Source organism: Anolis sagrei, chromosome 4 (genome assembly GCF_037176765.1).
Source record: "Anolis sagrei isolate rAnoSag1 chromosome 4, rAnoSag1.mat, whole genome shotgun sequence".
NCBI lineage: Eukaryota > Metazoa > Chordata > Lepidosauria > Squamata > Dactyloidae > Anolis > Anolis sagrei.
This window is the reverse complement of record NC_090024.1, coordinates 211,341,262-211,356,254: the sequence shown is the minus strand read 5'-3', so window position 1 is coordinate 211,356,254 and position 14,993 is coordinate 211,341,262. Positions and strand designations below refer to the sequence as shown.

General features: G+C 40.5%; 1 protein-coding gene across 1 annotated transcript in view; it reads left to right on the top strand.

Moving 5' to 3' along the window:
- The window catches only part of DLGAP4 (DLG associated protein 4), a 431,492-nt gene that overhangs the window by 180,837 nt on the left and 235,662 nt on the right, over positions 1–14,993 (top strand). The window lies entirely within an intron of this gene.

The window sequence follows — 14,993 nt, the reverse complement described above, 5'->3', positions numbered from 1 at the left end:
GATGGACACCTACAAGTTGTGCTCTGATCCCAGAACTTGGTCTCAATTCATCAGGGTGAGCAAATAGCCCTCCCCATCCAGTGTGGCCAGAAGGAGAAACCCAAATGTCCTCAGAAATAATTCTATATTCACCAGTCTTGTTAATACAATCTGGCAATTGTATTAATTAATGTTGTTTGACACCACTTCAACTGCCATGGCCCAATACTATGGAATCATGTCATTTTATACAATATTTAACCTTCTCTGCTAAAGAGTGCTGGTGCCTCTCCAATTTACAAATCCCAGGCTTCAACAGCATCACGCCATGGCAATTAAAGTGATGTCAAAGTAAATTGATTCTACAGTGTAGACCTATCCTTCATTGACTCCCTTGGAGCTAAAGTTCCATAGTAATTGCACCAACATCAATGTGGCTTCTTTACTTAGTTACTAAGGTAACCATTACTAGTATTTTGTCTGTTAAATCTTGTCATGACCAGGGGCCTCCATGTCTCTGAGACACACACATACACACATGTTGAGTTCTTCACAAGTCAGTCGAGAGGATTATGAAAGCTGTAGAAAGTGGCTGTCCCCAAATGGGAATGATTTACCTCTCCTGGAACATTTGCTACTTGCTCTTTTTAAAAAGAAATGTGTATTTTTAATACCAAATTTTTTATTTAGTATTCTGATTTGGTTGTGTTACTGTGTATTCTGTAGCAGATATCAGGGCTAGGATTCTCATTAGAAGTTGCAACTGCACTTGCTGTTGTTGTTTTATTGTTTTGCTTTGATACTTTCATTTTGTGTTTCAGCTTTCTATTATAGTAAGAGGAAAAACAATATAAAACCCTGGTATCTGTACAGTGTTCCCTCACTACTTTGTGGTTCACTTTTTGCAGACAAATTGTTTTGCAGTTTTTCAATAAATACAATAATGTATATTTACAGTAGAGCTGCGCCTCTCCTTGCCACATGCATCATGGGGGATGCCAGCCTGGGAAGCTGCTTCCTGCAGACATCCCACTCGCCCAGCTGCTCCTCCTCCTCGCCTGCTTCCTCCTCCTCCTCTTCCTCACTCTCCCCTGCTGATGAGAGCACTTCCAGATTGAAAGTGGGAGAAAAAGGAGGATGAGGAAGAGAAGAAAGCCATGCCATGCCAGCCTCTGTAAAGTGCCGCCTCCTCTTCCTCTTCTCCTCCTTTTCCTCTCTTTCTCCTCCCACCTTCTCTCTCTCCTCCTTTCCCTCCCTTTCACCCTCCTCTTCTTCGCCTACTGGGGCTTGGGATCCGATGGCAGCCTCTTTCTGTCTGTTTTTCTTCCTTCCTCTCTTTCTCCTTTCTCCCTTGCGTGCTCCATCATTTCTGGCTCTCCAGCCCCAAACTCCACCCAAGATGAAGAGAAGGAGAAGGAGGGGGAAAGGGAAGGCTTTGCCCTCTTTCTCTCTCTTGAATGCCCCCCCCCCACGCCCACGTCTCATGCATGACGATACTGGGGCAAAAGCTCCCACCAGCAGGCAGGGGAGGCTGCAAAGGAACTCTTCCCCACCTTTGGTCATTACATCACAAGACCAACCCAGTACAGGTATATTGTAAACATATACTGTCCCTACTTTGAGGATTTTCACTTTTTGTGGGTGGTCCTGGAACATAACACCCACGATAAGTGAGGGAACATGTATTCAAGGTGGGGGGGAATTTCTGGTGGAGGTAGCACTGTTTCTGAAACTCTTCTGACTTGTTCTAAACAAGATAGAAAATATAAAGAGACTTCTTTTTTTGCCATTTTCTGATTTGTTTCCTCCAAAGTAAGAAGCGGAATCTTTTGGGCTACTATAGTATCCAGATCTGTCTGGAGACATATCAAATGAATGAAAAGATGTGTGAATCTGGGGATCCTGAGCTACTTCACCCATAGAGCACAATCCATGATAGACAGTTCATTTTTCTTCCATGAAAGAGGAGCACCATAGAATCACATGACCATAAGAGGATCCAAGTATAATAAGATGGTGAAATATATCTATGCACACAATAGCAGAATAGTAGAGATATTTGTAATGCACTTCTGCCATCCCAGCGGAGAACTCGACTGCTACCATAAAATTGTTGTGTGTTTTCAAAGTCATTTCTAACTTATGGTTAGGTTACCCTAAGGCAAACCGATCATAGGGTTTTCTTGGCATGATTTGGTTAGAGAGGAATTGCCCTTGCAATCTTCTGAGGCTAATAGGAAATGTGATTTGCCAAAGGTCACCTAGTGGGCTTCTATGGCTGAGCAGGCATTCAAATCCTGATCTCCAGACATAGTCCAGTGCTCAAATCACTGAACCACAATGGATCTCATTCCCATAAAATAAAGGATGTGAAATTGCATCTGGTTTTCAGAATTGATTCTAGCACTTAATAGCTATAAGGAATGGTCATTCTCAAGCAGTCTTCCTTCCTAGAAATGTTCCAACACTTTCAGGTATTTTTTAGACTATTATGTAACTTCAAATATTTATACTCCTTTGAACATTGAACATTGGGATCTAGCTGTCATCTGTCAAAGACACAATATTTGAACAGAAGTGCATGCACAAACAATGCAGTAATACATGTGACTGATAGATTGATGCTGAGGAGTGGGAGACCCAATAAATAACAACTTAAAGGAATTGGAGAAATGAGAGGAAATTACATTTGTTCATGATCAAAGTGAGTATTGTTTGTAGATCATCATAATTAGAAAATATATAGAATAGAGTCTTGCTTATCCAACCTTCGCTCATCCAACGTTCTGTATTATCCAACACAGTCCTCCTCCTGCCCAGATCCACAGCTGTTTCAATATATTGCGATGTTTTGGTGCTAAATTTGTAAATACAGTAATTACAAAATAACATTACCGTGTATTGAACTGCTTTTTCTGTCACTTTGGTGTAAAACATGATGTTTTGGTGCTTAATTTGTAAAATCATAATGTAATTTGATGTTTAATAGGTTTTTCCTTAATCCCTCCTTATTATCCAACATTTTCACTTATTCAATGTTCTGCCAGCCCATTTATGTAGGATAAGCGAGACTCTACAATCTATCTATCTATCTATCTATCTATCTATCTATCTAGTGAGTCATTGTGGCACATTGTGAAAGCATCATAGTAGTCACCCATGGGATATAGAATCCTTAATGAATGGTCATTAGCTACTTTTACATTCCAACTGTGTAGGATTTTTTTCCCCATTTCTGAACACCTACAGCTTGGTTCAGATTATTGGCCATAAGAATGAGGAGATCTTTGACATTCAGCCTTGTATTAATAAAATAATTCTAAGAAAAAATTAAAATATCCCATGTGCCTACTTTAGACACAGGGACAAGTGTATTGCCTGGATGTTCCCATTTTTAATAGAGACATTTTGGGGTCTCTTAACAAACAAACACAGTGAGCAGCCTCAAGATGCATGTGAAGAATTTAAGAAAGTTCCCCACTTTTCATAAGACACTTGATTGCATCATTTTATGAAACAAAACCTTGAACCATGGATAAATAGAGGCTGATAAATCTGATGTCAGTGGACACTGAATCTCCTCAGAACTTGAAAGTGGAAAGCTATTCAAAGTGTTGAACATTATCAACTGATTATTTCTTTTAAGTTCAGGCTGAAATCTAGAAGAGATTCAACACACCATTGGAGCCACCAAACTCCATAGTCATTGGTATGATTATGTCTTTCAACTATTATGCGAATCAGCCTGTGAAAGCCTAATAAGCCCAGGAAATTACAGCACAGTTACACAGATGTTTAAACATGGAAATTTGTTATTCATAATTTACTGTTTTGTAGAAGTAAACATCAAATGCACTACCTGTTTACAACCTAGTAATTGTGCCTGCTGTGGAGCATTTGATGCTCTTCTGTGTTTTTATTTCCCAGTGATTAGGAAGAAATGACTTTGTTCCACTGGAAAGGTTTTAACACACTCTCTTTCATTCTCTCTCTCTCTCTCTCTCTCTTTCATTCTCTCTGTCACTCTTATTCGCTCGCTTGCTCACTTGCTCAGTCTCTTTCTACACACTCTACTTCTCTATTTTGTATACTACCTGGTACAAGATCCAAGGATATTTACTACATAAACTAGAATGTCATAAAACCAAACTCTTAGTAAAGGTAAAGGTTTTTCCCCAGCATTAAATCCAGTGTCTGACTCTGGAAGTTGGTGCTCATCTCCATTTCTAGGCCGAAGAGCTGGCATTGTCTGTAAACAACTCCAATGTCATGTGGCCGGCATGACTGCATGGAGTACCATTACCTTCCTGCCAGAGTGGTACCTATTGATCTACTTACATTTGCATGTGCTGGCAGGCCTGAAGACCGACAGGTCGCAGGTTCGAATCCGGTGAGAGTGTGGATGAGCTCCCTCTATCAGCTCTAGCTCCTCATGTGGGGACATGAGAGAAGCCTCCCACAAGAATGATAAAACATTGAAAAAAACATCTGGGCATCCCCTGGGCAACATCCTTGCGGACAGCCAATTCTCTCACCCTAGACATGACCAAAACAAAAAAAAGCAGCTCAGCGGTTTAACCCACTGTGCCACTGTGGGGCTCCTTACCAAACTCTTACATTTTTTTAAAAAAGGAAAACATAAACTATTATACTTAAACTAAACTGAAACAGTTCAACTTTTTTAAAAAGTTGCACAAAATGGGGGTAGCGGAGGAATGCAGCCCTCTAGATGGCTTGGTTTTCCAGGGTGCTCCATAGCCCGGGAGCAGCCACTGAAAAGATCTTTTTTCATGTCTTCACCATATGACTCTTCGAAGCTGTGAGACTGAGAAAAAGACTTCCTTCAGTTATATCACAAGTTCATGTGGGGAGGTAAGGTCTTTTAGGTAGTCTGGACCCAGATCATATGGATAAACAACAGCATTGTGAATTATGCCTACAAACAGACTAGTTGTTTTATGTTGGAATGATGTTGGGTATCCAATAGTTCGAGGATGACTTTTTTAAATACTTTCCAAGGACAGCCCAGCTAGAGTGTATTATAGTAATCTTAATAAGTTGTAACCAAAACATTTGCCACTGAAACCAGCTAAGACAATTCCTGAAATCTGGGCACCCAGTCTCGGGAACTAGTCAAGTAATACATCCAGGGTGCTTCCAGGCAGCCCTAAATCACAGGTTTTAAACAGGGGGGGAAATCCCAGGAGGTCCACATAGAGACCTGCTGGTCCTGGAATTTCTGCCTCTATTGTCCAGACTTGATGCTTTGTTGTGAGATTTAGAGGCTTCCAAGATGACCGCCATGAGACTTCTGCCAGAAACATTTTTTAAAAAACCTCAAGATGCAGATATGCAGAGAATCACTGCAGATTCAATTCTTTGTCCTGGCCAGAGAACCTATGGCCTCCAGATGTTTCATAAAATATTTGCCACACAAAGTTTACAGAGTAGGCCCACTTCTGCCCAAGTCAGCACTGCATAATCAAACAATAACACACACATTCAGGCCAGGAACAGAACTGTCATTATTGACACTTGGCTGCCTGGCCATTTGTCCAGACAGATTTGGTTGTGTACTTGTAGCATCAAATAACAGGGTGCTGTTCCTGGCTTATGCATGGCTGTTCCTGTTCACTCTTCTTGTGAAAAGATGTATAACATTGACTAGGGGGCCACAACTTTGTCCTGACCAGAGAAAATGTGCCCTCCACATGTTTCATGAAGTTTCTGGCATACAAACAAAGTTTTTGCCTTCTACTCAAGTGTTACCTTCTTTTTAGGAACTGACCAATCCGGAACAAACATCTAAAACTGAGAACAAACCCAGATTTTTAAAAATCTCATGATTTCCAATTGCAGGGACATACAGACATGTGAAGATCTGCATATTTGGCTCAAAACTATGATATTCCCACACCTGGAAATCTCGTTTTTTGCCTTTTGTACTGATTGCTTCAGCGTTTACACAAAATAGCGTCTGATCACCCTCCTGTTTGCTGCAGAAGCTCCTGGGATAAAGGTACTGTCTGGATGGGCCCGTAGACAGAAAATGTGAGTTTCTGGGGTAGTAGTAATGTACCCTGTCCAACACAGATTAAACCGTGATCCCCTGATGCCTTGTTAGTTACTGGGAACACACCTGTCTTGTCTGGCTTGAGTATCAATTTGTTCACTGTCATCCAGTCTATAGTGACAACAAACACTGATTTAGCAATGCTTGTCATAGAAAAGAGAGTTGAGAGTCATCAGCACACTTGTAAACCAGACCTCCAAACTCCGGAAACCTCTTCTACTAGTTCCATGCATATGTTACATAGCATAAAAATAGCACAGAATATTGAGGAAGCTGCCAGTCAGTGCAAAGGGTGTCCAATGAAAATCCCCTAACATTAGCTTCTGGAAGCCAAAATAAAACAGTGCTTCCAATTCACCAATTAAGAAGTATACTATGGCTCTGATGGTATGAAAATCTGCTGAGTCCAAATGCCCAGCTCCCTCTAAAATTAACAAAACCACCTGCATTCCATAACCAGCTTTAATTCAAATTCTAATGGATCTAGACCAGGCATGGGCAAACTTCAGCCCTCCAGCTGGTAGGCTATTAGGAATTGTGGGAGTTGAAGTCCAAAACACCCAGATGACCGAAGTTTGCCCATGCCTGATCTAGACAATCTGTCTCACCTAGAAAACTCCTGAGTTGTGAAGCCAATATATACTCAAGTACCTTGTCCAAGAATGAAGAATTGTATGCTAGTGGGTAATCAAATATTGTGGGTTTCAAGAAGAGCTTTTTCAGCAGAGGCCTCGTCATCACCTCCTATAGGCATGCCTAGATTTTCCCATGCTTCAGCGAGGCATTCATTATACACTCAGCAGCTTTTGTGAACCAGAAAGAGCTAAAATCTGGCATATATTTAATAGCTGCCATCCTTAGACTTCACAAATTATACACTTCCTTCATAAATTGCTTACAGTAATATGGGGTGAGCAGGGAGAAAAGTTACATTCAATAGACCTCTGTCAATTGCAACATGCAACACAGGGCAAATCTGAGCAATGTTGTCTCCATATGTTGCACAAAGTGGTCTGTGTGCTCTTCACAGCAATTGCGTGCTCTGAGCAGTAGCATTCTCTTCTTAGGTAATTTAAGGATGTTTCTATCCTCATATAATGCACTTGAGATGTTCTATTAATTTCAGAAGTAGGGCACAAGATTTCCTAAAGTTCACCTTTTCAGTTTCCCTGTCAAAGAAGACATTTCTTACTATGGGGGAGGAGTCTGTAGGAGAAAACTGGATTATTTAAACTGTGTACATGCATTTCCTATTCTGGTTATAGATCTGGTACAACAGCATCCATCCAACTTTTCTGCAATAAAATTCAAATAATTTTTACATAATAAACTATGTTGCTATTGTGTCTATTGAGGATAGAAGCAAGTGAGATAGAATAGCTGAAAAGCCTTCTATGAGGAACTGCACTCTACTTTCTTATCAGTAGATATAATAAAATTCACTTTATTTTTCATTTAGGATAATGTGTTCTTGAAGATCAGACATTTTCTTTCCATTTAGCTAAAGATAATTCAATGGATTTAAATTCTTAATCAAACCCTGATATGGGGAAATAAATAGCACAGATGTTATTGCAATTTGTTATATTTTGTATGGAGTTCTTAGTCACTGCTATGATTATAATGTGTGGGGCAATGTGTGAAGGACATAATGTGTGGAGGAAGTGATGAAATCTGGAATTCCCCATTGTGACATATCTCTTTGTTGTCAACTGTAAGCTCTCTGCTAACAAATCCTAACAAAAATGATCCCCATACATGATTAAGACTGTGGGCTCTTTCACATTCTGTAATTATAAGGCTATGTTCCACTTTAACTGCCATGGCTGCCATGGCTGCATCCGATGTCATTGTTGTTATGTGAGGTGAGCGTATCACAGGGTTTACTCATTAAGATTTCTTCAGAGGAAATTTGCCTTTCATTTCTTTGACATTGAGAAAGTGCAACTTGCCCAAAGCAACTCAGTAGGTTTCCATGGCTGAGCAGGTATTCAAACCCTAGCCTCCAGGGCCATAATCCAATGCTCAAATGTACACCCCACTGCCTCTCTAAATTGGAATACAGCACTATAATTGTGTGAGAAATGAACGTATCCACATTTTATATAGAATCATAGCTTTAGTCACAGTCTAAAGTCCAAAGTCTTAAAAGACAAATACTCAGTTCCATCAATAAATTTGTAACCTGAACAAAACTCAACTTTTTATGCTAAGTTTAACATGAGGAAGCAGCATTGTTCAGAATAGAAAGGCTGTGCAAAATATGATTTCTGACCTGCTTTTGTATTACTTTACTGAAGATTCAGGAAGCAAGAGAAAGGGTGTACATGTACATTCCCTTGTATACTCACTTGGTCACTTGCTTGGGCAGTCACACAGGTATAGGGAAGGGAATAGGATGGGGAGTACAAGGGTGGTACATCCATGTGTTCTCTCACCTGTTCACTCACTTGCTCATTTGGGTGAATAGGCAGGCATGGAGAAGTGGGTGGGATACAGGAACACAAAGAAGGAAGGTTGCTAGTGCACAGGTCTCTGGGGCAGAGAGAGGTAGGATAGGAGAAGAGAATCAAGGTGGACAGGCATGCTGGATGGTCGCAGGAGGAGGGCAAGGGTAGTGGGAAGGGGCTGCAGCAGCTGATCTTATGGCTATTTATCATGTCAGAAGTGAGTTGAGGGTACGGTTAACATGTATTCAAAAACACAGTTTAAAAACTTGGCATTATGCTAAATGTCCTTTGACCAGAAGCTGACCAGTGCCTCTGGTGTCACTGTGATAAAGTCCTCTATGGTGCATGTGACAGGGCTCAGGTTGCATTGTAGTAGGTGGTCTGTGATTTGCTCTTCTCCACAGTTGCATGTCATGGACTCTGCTTAAAGTCCCATTTCTTAAGGTTAGCTCTGCATCTTGTGGTGCCAGAGCACAGCCTTTTCAGTGCTTTCCAGGCTGCCCATTCTTCTATAGAAGCGACTTGCAAATCTCCCTCCCTCCTCCTCCATCTCATCCCCTTCTGCCCGCCAACCCAAGGAAGCAAGTACATGAGGGAATGGTTGACAAGCTGGGCCCAGCCACCCCTCCAGTTCACACAGGTACTTGTGTGTGTGTGTTAAATATAGCTGAGGATGCTAAAGATATTTGTGATTTCTTCCAAATGTACATAGGTTCTGCACCCCTAACCCCACAAAAGTTAACAGCCAACTGTGAGCTGTAGCAAATTACAATATATAGTTTAAGGTTGCAGTATTATTCCTGACATAAATAACTATTCTTGCAGATTCTGTTTTCTCCAATTTTTCCTGCTTGGCTAATATTTATGACTATAGTATAGAATAACAGTCATGCTTTCAAATGTATATCAGATGCCAAGGACAATGCCAAGGACCTAATTTATGGTATGTTGCTTCCTGCTTGTACTATTTCATTCAGCACCCTGGGAGAAGATGTCGTTTTTGCTGCTTCTCCTCTTCAAAAGGCTAATGTAGAAAGCCTAATCAGCACTGTACAAAAAAGAGGGTAAAAGAATTGGCAAAACAGTGCCTACTTGTAGAAGTGAAGGCAAAAGGGGCATATTCTGAATCACTGAGAAGGGAGTTATTAGCTGTGTAATACAGTATTATTTGGAAACATGCAGCAATGACACACATCATTTATTCTCCAACTGAACAAAATTGTGAAATGTTTTGCTGCCCCTGCTTGCAGCTGTGGTAAATACAGAATATCTCACATTAACCTTAACACCTCAACTGATGATAAAATAGTAAATTGCTGTCGTGCTGTTAATGACATTTGCATCTTGTTGAAGGTGTGGGGCATTATTGGAAGCTTCAGGGGCTTGCCAATTTCAATAAGGTCTCTCCAGTTCTGACATCATTAGGAAATGCTCTATGCACACATTTCTATTATAATTGTGGGGCATGGAGCAAGAAAGAAGACAATAAGGAACCTCTATTTTTGCAGAATGCCAGGTCTGTCTCAGTGCCTCTGCACTGACATTCGACCAGCTGAATTGAACTGACAATGAACTGAAAAAGGGTAGGCTAGATGGGAATGGCTGCCTATATCAAAATTATTCTCATATTCACAATAGTTTAGGTTATTATTTATTTACTGCAGTTGCTGACTGGCACCCTTTATAGATTTTGGACTACAGTTACCACCTTCTTTGGCCACTTCTCATGTTAGCTGGAGCTGATTGACAATGAAGTCCAAAACATATGGATGAGCATGATGTATATTATATAAAAATCTCACAAAGAAGCTAGTAAAACATGGGCTAGACAATTGTACTCTTAGGTGACTTGCTAATTAGCTAAGCAGCCGAATGCAAAGAGTGCTTAACAGTGGCTCCTCTTGATATAGATATCAATGATAAAATGTTATTTCTCATAGTGGCAAAATATCTTTGGGGTTTTATAGGTTGTTTGGTATCCAGATATAATCGATTCTGACAATGATTATAGTAAGATATTATTAATTTTCACAATGATTCTATGCAGTTCATGCAAAATAAATGATGTGTAAAAGTGTTAAACTGTTAGCCCCAAATGCAGTTAGTTACACCCTACTGCTATTACACCCTAATTTTAGTTGATCTCGGCTCTCCCACTACCGTTGGCTCACTGGCTTTATTGGTTCCTTATAGGCCTGTCGGTTTCGTTTCGTTAATTCGTTATTTCGTATTAAAATCGTTATTTTTTGCATATCCGAAGCGATATCAAAACATATTTTTAAACCCGGAAGGGTTTAAAAATATCGAAGCAGCAGCCCCATGTATTTTACGAGCTGAAGCTCCGCTCGTTAATGGCATGGAGGCTGCTGCTGAGCGCGCCATCCGGCTCTGGCTCCTCCTCTTCCTCCGGAGCCCATTGGATGGCGCGCGCGCGCGCTCACAAGCGGCCTCCGCGCGCCATCCGGCTCTGGCTCCTGCGCCCCCCTCCTCCTCCTCCTCCTCCTCCTCTTCCTCCCAGCTGGGAGGAAGAGGAGGAGGAGGAGGAGGAGGAGGAGGGGGGCGCAGGAGCCGGAGCCCATTGGATGGCGCGCGCGGGCTCACAAGCGGCCTCCGCGCGCCATCCGGCTCTGGCTCCTCCTCTTCCTCCGGAGCCCATTGGATGGCGCGCGCGCGCTCACAAGCGGCCTCCGCGCGCCATCCGGCTCTGGCTCCTGCGCCCCCCTCCTCCTCCTCCTCCTCCTCCTCTTCCTCCCAGCTGGGAGGAAGAGGAGGAGGAGGAGGAGGAGGAGGGGGGCGCAGGAGCCGGAGCCCATTGGATGGCGCGCGCGGGCTCACAAGCGGCCTCCGCGCGCCATCCGGCTCTGGCTCCTCCTCTTCCTCCGGAGCCCATTGGATGGCGCGCGCGCGCTCACAAGCGGCCTCCGCGCGCCATCCGGCTTGTGTGACTTTTCAGGGCTGTATGACCATGTTCCAGAAGCATTCTCTCCTGACATTTTGCCCACATCTATGGCAGGCATCCTCAGAGGTCTGTTGGAAACTAGGCAAATGGTGAGTTATATATCATCTAATATTATCTATGGAATGTCCAGGGTGGGAGAAAGCCATTCAATGCTAATCAAGGTGACCATTACTGCAACATTCACACTTAGCCTGTTTGATCAAGAAATTTTTTTTTCTAAAATGTTTTGTAAATAATAACGAAAATTCGTAAATAACAAAACATTTTTTTGGAAAGTTTTGTAAATATTTTAAATATCGAAACAAAAAAACACCCCAATTAAGAATCGAATTTAGAAACAAATTTTTTCTTGATCAAACAGGCCTAGTTCCTTAATATTTTAACAACTATCTCAATTATTGTTATGTGTGTTTATATAACTTATGCATCATGTTTTCATACAAAATGTATGTTAATTGATAGGTTATGTTATCAGTTGATTTTTATTCAATTTTGTCCTAGCTGTTATTTCCTTTTGATATTTGTTTTTGTATTTTTATTTATGAATATGTTTGGCATTGAATTTTTGCCCTTTTTTGTTGGAATTCTTTCTCAGTTCCTTCAGGAAGAGAGGGCAGAATATAAATAAAGTTTTAGTAGTAGTAGTAACATGATGATTCCACATTTATGCAAGTTCTCTTTATTCAGTGGATTTACTCTAGTAGAATTCAGAGTTATCTAAATTCAATAAAACTGCTGAAATGCTTTGTGTCGGAATGCTAACTCTATGGATGAGTGAAGCTATTATTTAAGGGCCAGTTGGGATTAGAACCCACTAATATATGAGTAAGACAAAACAACATTGAAAGCTATATTGAATCATAAGAAGCTAAAATTTATTGCGGAAAATAGAATAATTTAACCAGGTACTGGATACTTAAGGGCCTGCCCTATACCTGAAGGAGACCTAGTACATGATACAAAAGAATGGAAAAGGAAAAGAAGCACAAATGATAAAGGAACGTTTTAACACTGCCAACAATATCCAGTAATGTAATTGTGCAAATCTAGAATGGAAATATTTCTAGCAAGGATCCAATAGTCTTTCTTCTATTGGTTGAGATCTTTGTGAGTTTGATAAACATATATTATCACAACTAAATCACTTTCAAAGTCTGACATGCTTTTTAATTTTTGACAAAACGGTGCTGGAACAGAGATTTTATAAATATCCGTATTTTCCTGCTTGCCAATAAACTCTAAATCTATTACACCATTTAAGCATATTTTGCCTTCTGTCTCCAGGTTTTTTGAGAATCTGGGGGAGTTCATAGCTGCACTAAAATAAATGCAAGAATACATATAGACATCCCACAGAGCTTGTGAAGTTGATGAGGGCTTGTTTGTTTACTTTGAGAGCTTCTTAAGAGCCAGACACAAATGACAAAACACAACAAAATTTGTAAACCCACATATTCTGGGATGAGGGTTGTGCAGTATCCCTACATCTCAATGACTCTGAGGACTCTTAAGATGTTGCCAGGATTAAAAGAGGGAAAATTAGTAATAGGAAGTCCTGAGAAGTGATCCAGAATAATTCCAAAACACCTCCATAACATATTGCCAGTGTCATAGAATAACAGAACTGGAAGGAACCACAAGGACCATCTAGTCTAACTTGCTGTCATGCACAAATACACATCTAAAGTCTTCTGAAAGATGTCTGTCCAAACTCTTTTTAAAGACTTCCAAAGATGGAGAGTCGACCATCCTTCAGGACAGTCTACGCCACTATCAAGTGGATTTTACTGTAAATACGTATGAATGTGTGTAGATAGGTAAACACTTGTTCCAAGGGATATCATCAAATCCAAGATGAACTATCTTTCCACTATTTAGAAAGAGTCATAAATATCCAGTTAATGCTATCATCTGAATAGAGTTTGTTACTTTGCATGAATGGCTAATACAGAAATTGAAGTTTTTACTGGAGAAAATTGAATTAAAATATTAAACATACCTTATATTCTGAATGTAGCCAGAAGTACTGAAATTAGCACAAGTGGCTGTTTGTTCAACACAGAGAACATTGGATCAGCTTGTAGAATATCACATTGAAACACTGTTAGTGAAGAATATCATGCTGTGACTGCAGTGATTGAGTGATTAATTCAGCACCAGGGACAGGGACATGTGGATAATGCGACTGGGAATGTGGCACATTTTGCAAGCTATTTGCTCTTCTATTGCAGGTCACCAGGTCACAGATGATGGATATATTGTAATAATTCTAAAATGTTTTCCAAGTTTATCTGTAGTTCACAGGAATAGATATTGGAGAAACTAAGCCACTCCAGAGTGAAACACAGCATATGTGTAAAAGAAGGAGAAAGACAGTCCGGGACCCAAACACAAAGAGCAGTCCAGATAGAAGAAAGAAAGTTCATGGGAGAGTCGTATCATTTTAGGTCCAAAAGCTGCTGCATTTCTAAAATTACAAGTTTCTTCTCCTCCCCCCCCCCCCCCCCCGGCTTGATATTCTAGGAGTTATAAACTGACCTGTATGGTCAAGATTGGTTTGCACAGTCAGGTTAGCACTAAGCACAGAAAAAAAGGCAAGCAATGTTCTTTAATAAAAGAGGACTTCATTCTGAGTATGAACAGGCAACAAAACCAGCAGTACAGATTGCACAGCCAGTGCCAATGACCCATTAGCTTCATGAAAAGAATGGGTATTTCTGTCCATACTATACCATTCTGCATAGGATGAGAATTCTGGAAGTATAGCCATCAAAGCCACAGCAGGTATGTCCTCTTTTCCAGTCTTCATTATTTATTAATACCAGGAATTTTCAAGTCATGGGTCAGTAACTGCCTGCAGCAAGACCCCATCTGATTCTCCAATGTCCTTCTGCTTTTGTTTCCAATCCATGATTAGAGGAAAGAGATTTCTTTTCCTCCCTTCCATGCTTCAATGAGGTTTCTGAAATAGGACGCTGGTTTAAAAGATTATACTAAGGAGGCTTGCATAATATAATTTTATGTTTGTTTATATGTAAATAACATATTAATGTGTATTTTTAAGCATAAATTTCTGGTAAAAATAAGGAAATGCCTTCATTATAAATTTTCTAAAACTGTCTAGCCATCCAATGTTTGGTGGCCCAGAAATCTAATATTGTACTGGAATAATGTGGGCATTTCTATCAGTCCTTAAAGAATTAGTGGAAATGCCTGTAACTAACACCAGTGGGCAGAATGTGACCTTCATCCAACCCCAGCTGCCTTTCTGTGTTAATTTCAAGGTCTATGTGTCTAGGACACAATGCTGCTAAGCTCTAATACAGAAGCTTCTACCAATGTGCCATTAAGACAAAATGACTTCATTATGATTACTGATGCCACCATGCATACAGAATGAACTGCTTACAAACTAAAAGTTCTCATAAGAAGACCTTTCTTTAAGCTTTGGCTGTTCCTTCCCAAGGGATGTTGTGCAGCTTTATTTGATGTCTATTTGGAACATGTTTTTTATTTTATTTTTTTAATCTAT